The sequence below is a fragment of the Coturnix japonica genome, chromosome 20, assembly GCF_054131305.1.
Source record: "Coturnix japonica strain WE chromosome 20, WE-NBRP24, whole genome shotgun sequence".
In the NCBI taxonomy this organism is placed as follows: domain Eukaryota; kingdom Metazoa; phylum Chordata; class Aves; order Galliformes; family Phasianidae; genus Coturnix; species Coturnix japonica.
The window spans coordinates 9,734,541-9,745,117 of record NC_140682.1 but is presented as its reverse complement, the minus strand read 5'-3'; the positions used below and the strand labels follow the sequence as shown (position 1 = coordinate 9,745,117).

General features: G+C 55.8%; 1 long non-coding RNA gene across 2 annotated transcripts; it reads right to left on the bottom strand.

Annotated features, from left to right (window-relative positions):
• Nucleotides 1-518: 518 nt before the first annotated feature.
• Nucleotides 519-4,151, bottom strand: LOC146757648 (uncharacterized). 2 transcript variants are annotated; one of them, XR_014936042.1, is made up of 4 exons: nt 3,938-4,151; nt 3,513-3,636; nt 2,503-2,604; nt 519-1,712 (listed from the first exon to the last, which is right to left on the bottom strand). It is a non-coding gene; the product is annotated as an uncharacterized LOC146757648 (long non-coding RNA). The 2 variants fall into 2 exon arrangements; XR_014936041.1 differs by having other exon boundaries at nt 519-2,604.
• Nucleotides 4,152-10,577: the final 6,426 nt, after the last annotated feature.

The window sequence follows — 10,577 nt, the reverse complement described above, 5'->3', positions numbered from 1 at the left end:
CCCACAACTGCCACAACCAGCCCCACATCTTCCACATCCTGCTCCACAACTGCCACCTCCCACCCCACTATTACCAGCTCCCACCCCACAAGTGCAACATCCTGCCCCACATCATCCACCTCCCGGCCCACAAGTGCCACCTCCTGCCATACAAGTGCCACCTCCCGCTCCACAAGTGCCACCACCAGCCCCACAAGTGCCATCTCCTGCCCCACCAGTTCCACATCCCGCACTGCAATGCCAATTCCTGCCCCACATCTTCCACCTCCTGCCCCTCAAGTGCCACCTCCTGCCCCACAAGTGCCACCTCCCTCCACACAAGTGTCCCACCTCCTGCCACACAAGTGCCGCCTCCCACCCCACAAGTGCTATTTCCCGCCTTACAACTTCCACCTCCCGCCCCACAACTTCCACCTCCCGCCCCACACGTGCCTCCTCCTTCCCCCAACTTTTACCTCCCACCTCACAACTTCCACCTCCTGACCCACAAATGCCACCTCCTGTTCCACAACTGCCATTTCCTGCTCAAGAACTTCCACATCCTACCCCACAAGTGCCACCTCCTGCTTCACAAGTGCCACCCCCTGCCCCACAACTTCCATTTTCCTCCCCACAAGTGCCACCTTGACCTGCTGTCCATGCTCTTTGTAATACACCCCAGTATTCCATCGGCTTTTTTGGCTACAAGGGCACACTGCTGGCTCATGGTCAATCTGTTGTCCACCAGGACACCCAGGTTCCTCTCTTCAGAGCTCCTCTCCAGCAGCTCTTCCCCCAGCCTGTACTGGTGCATGCAATTACTGCTCCCTAGGTGCAAGACTCTACACTTGCTTTTGTTAAACCTCATCCGGTTTCTTACTGCCCAGCTCTCCAGCCTGTCCAGGTCTTGCTGAATGGCAGCACAGCCTTCAGGCGTGTCAGCCAGTCCTCCCAACTTCGTGTCATCACAAACTTGCTGAGGGTGGTCACTATCTCCTCATCAAGGTCGTTGATGAAGATATTGAACAAGACCGGACCCAGCACTGACCCCTGGGGGACGCCGCTAGTTACAGGCCTCCACCTGGATTCTGCACTGCCAACAACGTCTCTCTGTGCTCTGCCAGTCAGCCACTTCTCAACCCACCTCTCTGTCCACTCATCTATCCCACGCTTGCTCAGCTTGTTATAAGGATGTCCTGGGAGACAGTACCAGATGCCTTGCTGAAATCATGGTAAACTACATCCACCGCCCTATCCAAAACTATCTTGCAGGTTCTTAGTTCTTTACCACTGTTTCCTTTCCCACGCCTTACAACTACAAGCAGCTAGAACAATGTTCTCTGAAGATATCCAGGACAGAAGAGTCCCGGTAGATCAGTATCAAGCCCAGCTCACGGGAGGCCAATGCCCACTGTTTCCTGCCTGATAAACGCAGATCTCTGGCAGCATTCAATTGTCTTCCCTGTACAACCACCCAGCCCCCCTCGTCGTCATCAAAACCAGTATCATTTTAAAGTCAATGAATCTTGCCTGTAAAAGCACATCTAGCCTCCTACAGAAATTCATTGGTTTGGGGGACTGAAATTGAGAACACATCTGTAGGCAAACACTCCCATCAACTTCCATATGTCTGAATGTGCAGCCCCTCCTCATGCAGTGACCCTCCTTCCACAATTGCAGACGGTTTCATTCCCCACAGCAACTTCACAGTGGCAGAAGGGACGGACACCTCCCTGTAACCAGAAGGAAACAACAAAGGAAAATAAAGGGACGCCCGCAACCTCTCCAGCCTGTCCCGGTCCCTCTGGTTGGCTTCCCTCCCCTACAATATATTGACTGCACTGCTCAGTTTGTATCGTCTGCAAACCTGCCATCATCTATGTTACTGACGAAGGAAGATGCTGAAGAGCAACGGTTTATATGGGTTAATACCTTGGGAGCCCCTCTCTTCAAGGAGCTAGTTCTGCAAGTCTGAGTCCCACAAAGGGTGGTCTCCATAGACGTTCAAATTCGTGCTGCACAACCCTACTTAATTTTCTGTATTCATTTCTGTATTGATCTCATGTGGATCAAAATAACACAGTCAGTATCTGCAACGAGTCTAGGCCGAGCAAAACTTTTGATGGAGGGAGCAAAGAGATCAAGACAAGATGATGTAGTGCAATGCAGTCAAAGCAGCTGGCCAAGCAAAAGCTATGTGCATGCATTTCCAAGCTGAGCACGCACCTGGAGCTGGGACTGTATCACTCATTGTCAGAAGAATTCCTGAGTACCCTCATAAAGAAAGCTATACACCAGTGTGACTGGAGTCCATTTACACCAATTAGACCTCTTTACATTTTAATAAGCACCATTTACTACTCCAAAGTTGCACTTCCCTTTGCCTTTCCATCTGAAGGGCTTTGAAAAAGTCTCTGAAATAGAAATTCTGTGATTGCTGTAATACACTTGGGTAGGTATCTGGACTTCCATCTTGAGACATCCAGCGCCTTTTACAGAAATAAAGAATACTCAAGGACTTACGCCACCAAATTCCAACTCAGTTTTACACCACTGGTTTTTGATCTGATAGGCAGGAGACAGCGAAAGGCAGCTGCTCAGCAATCCCAGGAAGACAGCTGGGCTCTAGGGAGACAAGAAGGGCAGTAAGGTGACAAACAAAGTGATTATAAGGTTTTATTTAACAGCTCTGTATGGGACGATTCAACTACTTCAAGCTCCAGCAAGCTGCTAGAGACTGATAAAGCAAGACACCTCAGCGACCTCAAAAGCTGACAGCCTTTCAAAAGATAAACTGAACATACCACCTCAAAAAGCATACAATCAATCCATAGAAATTAATCCAGCAAGCAGTCCTATGGTCAAATTGTGTGCTGCCAGTAAAGCCTTTTCATGAGCATTAAGAACATTTCTGGTTAGAGAGTTATCACAACATGGGCAGAAAACACCTAGGAGAACAGGAAAAAGAAAAAAGCAACCTACCCTTACCCTTACCCTACCCTTATCCAACTCCTCTCCCACATTTAGAATTGAAACAAGTTCAAATGCCATAAAAAATTGGGGGAATAAAACCATCTGGTATTTCCCAGGCAAACCACCAAGACCACAGAACCACAGAATAGCCCAAGTTGTAAAGGAACCACGAGGATTATCAAGTCCAACCCGATGCTCCAGGAAGGACAACCTAAACTCAAACGGCCTTTAAGCTGCAGCAGCTCAGGGCCAGGCCCACAGCCTCAGGGAGCATGTTCCACGACCGCTGGTATCAGACACAGCAAGCACAGGGAGCAGGCAGGTAGGCACAGCAAAGCAGCAAGCAAAGCCCAATTTCTCAGAGGGGGCCTGCTAACAGGAAGACCAGACACTGTCCTCCCAAAAAAACTCCACCATTTTGACAGCCAAAACAGAAACTACATTTTCGGTTCTCATGACTCTTCCCTGTGCTCCCAAATAAATAGTTTCGTGACATCCTCTATCACACTGCAACTGCTCAGAAGTAATAATCAAAATTATATCACTCATAAGAAACTCACTTTTGCATGGTGGTAACGAGAGTCCATTCCCATTGTGTCCCTCCGTGTTATGAACACTGCAATTGGCCTTCTGACAGCCTCCTGAATGAATCCACCAAAAGCAAGGAAGCACCCTGCCCTTACTCTGAAGAGAGAAAGAAAGCAAGGTTCATGGAAACAGGCACACAAGGCTCGCAACCAGACACGGTGCTCCAGGCTCCTGATCATGCCAGAGATAGGACTACCACAGTGCCAGAACATGATTTACCACTAAAGGAAACATCTGGGAGCACAATCACAACTTCAGCACAAGCTGTAACGGCTCAGCATATTTAGCTTCCGTATCATACAGCTGGAGAACGAGATACTCCCAAGCATCAGTCAGCAAGCACTCGGATGAGCCAGCCCTTTGGTTTTAATGATGACTGCCACCTTTGACACCTTACCAGAAGATACTTCCATTTATTAGCCTGGACTTCGTTTCTTCCATCAGCAGCTGCTCCTAAACTGCCCTTGATTCATACAGCGATACCATCGACTTCTAGCACGAGCTGACCTGCAAGACAGAGAAAAGAAAGCAGGATGACAACAAACACAGACGTAGCATCCTTTAATTATCTTGAACAACAGCAACAACAAAAACAGGAGATAAGTGCTGCTGTGGATGCACCCCAGTTTATAAAGAAATGGAAAACCAGCCCGGCCTCAGCAGCCCAACCTCCCACCCCATACGTTCCACCTTCCGCCCCACAAGTGCCACCTCACACCCCAACAGTGTCAACTTCCGCCCCACAAGTGACACCTCACGCCCCACAACTTCCACATCCCGCCCCACAAGTGCCACCACCTGACCCACAAGTGCCAACTCCTGCCCCACTAATGCAACTACCTGCCCCACAAGTGCCAACTCGCGCCCCACAAGTGCCAACTCCTGCCCCACAAGTTCTACCTCCTGCCTTACAAGTGCCACCCCCTGCCTCACAGCTTCCACCTCCCGCCCCACAAATGCCACCTCCTGCCCTACAAGTGCCACCTCAGGCCCCACAAGTGCCCCATCCCGCTCCACAAGTGCCACGTCCTGCCCCACAAGTGCCATCTCCCGCCCCACAAGGGCCAAATCCTGACACGCAACATCCACCTCCTGCCCCACATCATCCACCTCCCACCCCACAAGTGCCACCTCCCGTGGCACAAGTGCCAATTCCAGCCCTAAAAGTGCCAGCTCATGCTTCACAATTGCCAGCTCCTGCCCCACATCATCCACCTCCTGCCCCACAAGTGCCACCTCCTATCCCACATGTGCCAACTCCTGCCCCACAAGTGCCATTTGCTGCACCACATTTGCCACCTCCTGCCCCACAAGTGCCACCTCTTTCCCCACAAGTGCCACCTCCCACCCCACAAGTTTAACCTCCAGACACACAAGTGCCATCTCCCGCCCCACAAGTGCCACCTCCCGCCCCACAAGTTTAACCTCCAGACACACAAGTGCCACGTCCTGCCCCACAAGTGCCATCTCCCGCCCCACAAGTGCCAAATCCTGACGCGCAACTTCCACCTCCTGCTCCACAAGTGCCATTTCCTGCCTCACATCTGTTGCATACCACCCCACAAATTCCACCTCCCGCCACACAAGTGCCACCTCCCGCTTCACAACTTCCACATCCTGCCCTACAAGTGCCACCTCCCGCCATAAAATGCCACCTCCCGTCCCTCTATCACCACCTCCTGCCCCACAAGTTACACCCCCACCCCACAGATACCACCACCTGCCCCACAAGTACCACCTCCTGCAAACAAATGCCATTTCTTAAACCACAGGTCCAAACTCCTGCCCCACAACTGCCACCTCCTGTCTCACAAGTGCAACCTCCCGCCCCACAACTTCCACAACCTGCCCCACAAGTGCCACCTCCCGTCACTCAACTTCCAACTCCCGCCCCACAAGTGCCACCTCCCGCCCTACAACTTCCACCTCCCGCACCACAACTTCCACCTCCTGCCTCACAAGTTCCACATTCTCCCGCCCCACAACTTCCAACTCCTGGCCCACAAGTGCGACCTCCTGCCCCACCATTACCACCTCCTGCCCCACAATTTCCACCTCCTGCCCCACAAGTGCCACAACCTGCTCCACAATTTCGACGTCCTGCCTTACAAGTGCCACATTCTGCCCCACAAGTGTAGGCTCCTGCTCTACAAGTGCCACCTCCCGAACCACAACCTCAACCTCTGGCCCCACAAGTCCCACCTCCCGCCCCACAAGTGCCACATCCCGCCCCACAAGTGCCACCACCCGCCCCACAAGTGCCACCTTCTGTTCCACAACTTCCACCTCCTGCCCCACAAGTTATAACTCCTGCCCCACAAGTGTTGCATTTTGCCCCACAAGTGCCACCTCCCGCTCCACAAGTGCCACCTCCCGACCCACAAGTGCCAATTCCTGCCCCACATCATTCACCTCCTGCCCCACAAGTGCCACCTCCCACCCCACAAGTGCCAACTCCTACCCCGCAACTTCCACCTCCTGCTCCACAAGTGCCACCTCGAACCGCACAATTGCCACCTCCTTCCCCATATCAACCACCTCCCATCCAACAAGTGCCACCTCCTGCCCCACAAGTGCCAATTCCTGCCCCACAAGTGCCAGCTCATGCTTCACAAGTGCCAGCTCCTGCCCCTCATCATCCACCTCCTGCCTCACAAGTGCCACCTTCCGCCCCACAAGTGCCACCTCACGCCCCACAACTTCCACATCCCGCCCCACAAGTGCCACCACCTGACCCACAAGTGCCACCACCTGACCCAGTAATGCAACTACCTGCCCCACAAGTGCCAACTCGTGCCCCACAAGTGCCAACTCCTGCCCCACAAGTTCTACCTCCTGCCTTACAAGTGCCACCCCCTGCCTCACAACTTCCACCTCCCGCCCCACAAATGCTACCTCCTGCCCTACAAGTGCCACGTCCTGCCCCACAAGTGCCATCTCCCGCCCCACAAGGGCCAAATCCTGCCACGCAACTTCCACCTCCTGCCCCACATCATCCACCTCCCACCCCACAAGTGCCACCTCCTATCCCACATGTGCCAACTCCTGCCCCACAAGTGCCATTTCCTGCACCACATTTGCCACCTCCTGCCCCACAAGTGCCACCTCCTTCCCCACAAGTGCCACCTCCCGCCCCACAAGTTTAACCTCCAGACACACAAGTGCCTCCTCCTGCCCCACAAGTGCCATCTCCCGCCCCACAAGTGCCAAATCCTGACGTGCAACTTCCACCTCCTGCTCCACAAGTGCCATCTCCTGCCCCACAAGTGCCACCTCCCGCCACAAAAGTGCCACCTCCCGCCCCTCTATGGCCACCTCCTGCCCCACAAGTTACACCTCTTGCCCCACAAGTTACACCTCTTGCCCCACAACGTCGACCCCCGCCCCACATGTGCCAACACCTGACCCACAAGTGCCAACTCCTGCCCCACAAGTGCCATTTCCTGCACCACATTTGTCGCGTCCTGCCTCACAAGTGCCGGCTCCTGCCCCACAAGTGCCAACTCCTGCCCCACAAGTGCCACCTCCCGCCCCACAAGTGCCACCTCCCGCCCCACAAGTGCCACCTCACGTCCCACAAGTGCCACCTCCCGCCCCACTACTTCCACGTCACACCCCAAATCTTCTTACCTTCCACCCCACAAGTTCCACCTCCTGCCCCAAACCTTCAACCTACTGCCCCACAACTGCCACTTCCCACCCAGCAATTGCCACCCCCCGCCACAATAGTGCCTCCTCCCACCCCACAAGTGCCAACCCTTACCCCACAAGTGCCAAATCCTGCCCCACATCATCCACCAACCGCCCCACAAGTGCCACCTCCCGCCCCACAAGTGCCGCCTCCAGCCACACAAGTGCTAAATCGTGCCGCACAACTTCCACCTCCCGCCCCACAACTGCCACCTCCCGCCTTAAAAGTGCCACCTCCCGACCCACAAGTGCCTCCTCCTGTCCCACAGTTGTCACCTCCCGCTCCACAAGTTACACCTCACCCCCCACAAGTTCTACCACCCACCCCACAAGTGCCACCTGCAGCCCCAGAACTGTCAAATCCTGCCACACAACTTCCACATCCAGCCCCACAAGTGCCACCTCCCACCCCACAACTTCCACTTCCCGCCCAACAACAGCCTCCTCCTGCCCCACAAGTGCCTCCTCCTGCCCCACAAGTGCCACCTCCTGCCGCACAAGTGCCACCTCCTGCCCCACATCATCCACCTCCTGCCTCACAAATGCCACATCCTGCCCCACATGTGCCAGCTCCTGCCCCACAAGTGCCACTTCTTGCCCCACAAGTAACATTTCCTGCCCCACAAGTGCCAACCTCTGCCCAACAAGTGCTATGACCCAGCCCACAAGTGCCAACTCCTGCCCCACTAGTGCCACCTCCCGCCCCACAAGTGCCACCACCCTCCCCACAACTTCAACCTCCTTCCCCAAAACATCCACCTCCCGCCCCACAGGTGTCATCATCTGCCCCACAACTGCCACATCCTGCCCCACAAGTGCCTCCTCCTGCCCCACAAGTGCCTCCTCCTGCCACACAAGTGCCACCTCCTGCCCCACAAGTGCCACTTCCTGCCCCACAAGTGCTACCTACTTCCCCACAAGTGCCACCTCCTGCCCCACATCATCCACCTCCTGCCTCACAAATGCCTCCTCCTGACCCACAATTGCCACCTGCCGCCCCACAACTTCCACCTCACGCCCCACAAGTGCCACCTCCCGCCCCACAAGTGCCACAACCCGCCCCACAAATCCAACTCCTGACCCACAAGTGCCACCTCCTGCCCCACAAGTGCCACCTCCCGACCCACATGTGCCAACTTCTGCCCCACAAGTGCCAGCTCCTGCCCCTCAAGTGTCACCTCTTCCCCACAAGTGCCACCTTCTGCTCCACAAGTGCCACTTCCTGCCGCACAAGTGATACCTCCAGCCCCACAACTGCCACCACCCGCCCCACAACTTCCACCTCCTGCCTCACAAGTGCAACCTCCAGGCCCACAAGTGCCACCTCCAGATCCACAAGAATTAACTCCTGCCCCACAAGTGCCACCTCCTGCCCTTCAAGAGCCACTTCTTGCCCCACAAGTAACATTTCCTGCCCCACAAGTGCCAACCCCTGCCCAACAAGTGCTATGACCCAGCCCACAAGTGCCAACTCCTGCCCCACTAGTGCCACATCCCGCCCCACAAGTGCCACCTCCTGCCCCACAAGTGCCACCTCCCGCCCCTCAAGTGCCACACACTGCCCCACAAGTGCCGCCCCCAGCCCCGCAACTGCCACCCCTTGCCCCACAATTTCCACCTCCCGCCCCACAATTTTTACCTCCCGCCCCACAAGTGCCATCTCCTGCCCCACAGGTGCCTCCTACTGTTCCACATCAACCACCTCCTTCCCCACATCATCCACCTCCTGTTCCATAAATGTCACCTCCTGACCCACAACTTCCACATCCTGCCCCACAAGTGCCACCTCCTGCCCCACATAATCCACGTCCTGCTCCAAAATTGCCACCTCCTGCCCCACAAGTGCCACCTCCCACCCCACAAGTGCCACCTCCAGCCCCACCAGTTCCACCGCCCGCCCCACAAGTACCACCTCCTGACCCACAATTGCCATCACCCCCCCAACAAGTGCCACCTCCCGCCCAAGTACCACATCCCACCCCACAAGTGCAACCTCCTGCCCCACAAGTGCCAACTCTCGCCCCACAAGTGCCAACTCCTGCCCCACAACATCCACCTCACGCTCCAAAAGTGCCACCTCCTGCCCCACAAGTGCTACTTCCTGCCTTACAAGTGCCACTTCCCGCTGCACAAGTGACACCTCCAGCCCCACAGCTGCCACAACCCGCCCCACAACTTCCACATCCCGCCTCACAACTGCAAGCTCCTGCCCCACAATTGCCACCTCCTACCACACAAGTGCCAACTCCTGCCCCACAAGTGCCACCTCATGTCCCTCAATTTTCACCTTATGCCCCAAAAGTGCCACCTCCCGCCCAACAAGTGCAACATCTCGCCCCACTAGTGCCACGTCCCGGCCCAAAATTGCTGCCTCCTGCCCCACATCATCCACCTCCTGTTCCACAAATGTCACCTCCTGACCCACAACTTCCACCTCCTGCCCTACAAGTGCCACCTCCTGCCCCACAAGTGCCACCTCCCACCCCACAAGTGCCACGTCCTTCCCAATTGCCACGTCCTGTCCCACAAGTGCCACCTCCTGCCGTACAAGTGCCACCCTCTGCCCCACAATTGCCAATTCTTGCCCCACAATTGCCAATTCTTGCCCCACAACTTCCACCTCCCACCCCATAACTTCCACCTCCCGTCCCACAGCTTCCACATCCTGCCCCACAAGTCCCCGATGCTGCCCCAGAAGTACCACCACCTGACCCACAAGTGCCAACTCCTGCCCCACAAGTGCCACCTCGCATCCCGCAAGTGCCACATCCCGCCCCACAAGTTCCACCTCCTGCCTTACAAGTGGCAATTCCTGCTTCACAAGTGCCAGCTCATGCTTCACAAATGCCAGCTCCAGCCCCACATCATCAACTTCCTGCCCCTCAAGTGCCACCTCCAACCCCACAAAGACAGCCTCCTGCCCCACATCATCCACCTCCTGCCCTGCAACTTCCACCTCCTGCCCCACAAGTGCCAACTCCTGCCCCACATCATCCACCAACCGCCCCACAAGTGTCACCTCCTGCCCCACAACTTCCATCTCCCACTCCACAAGTGCCACCTACTGCACAACGAATACCATCTCCTGCCCCATAAGTGCCACCTCCTGCCCCACAACCGCTACCTCCTGCCTCATATCATTCACCTCCCGCCCCACAATTTCCACCTCCTGCTCAACTAGTGCCACGTGCTGCCCCACAAGTTCCATTTCCCGCCCCACAAGTGCCACCTCCCGCCCCACAAGTGCCGCCTCCAGCCACACAAGTGCTAAATCGTGTCGCACAACTTCCACCTCCCGCCCCACAACTGCCACCTCCCGCCCAACAACAGCCTCCTCCTGCCCCACA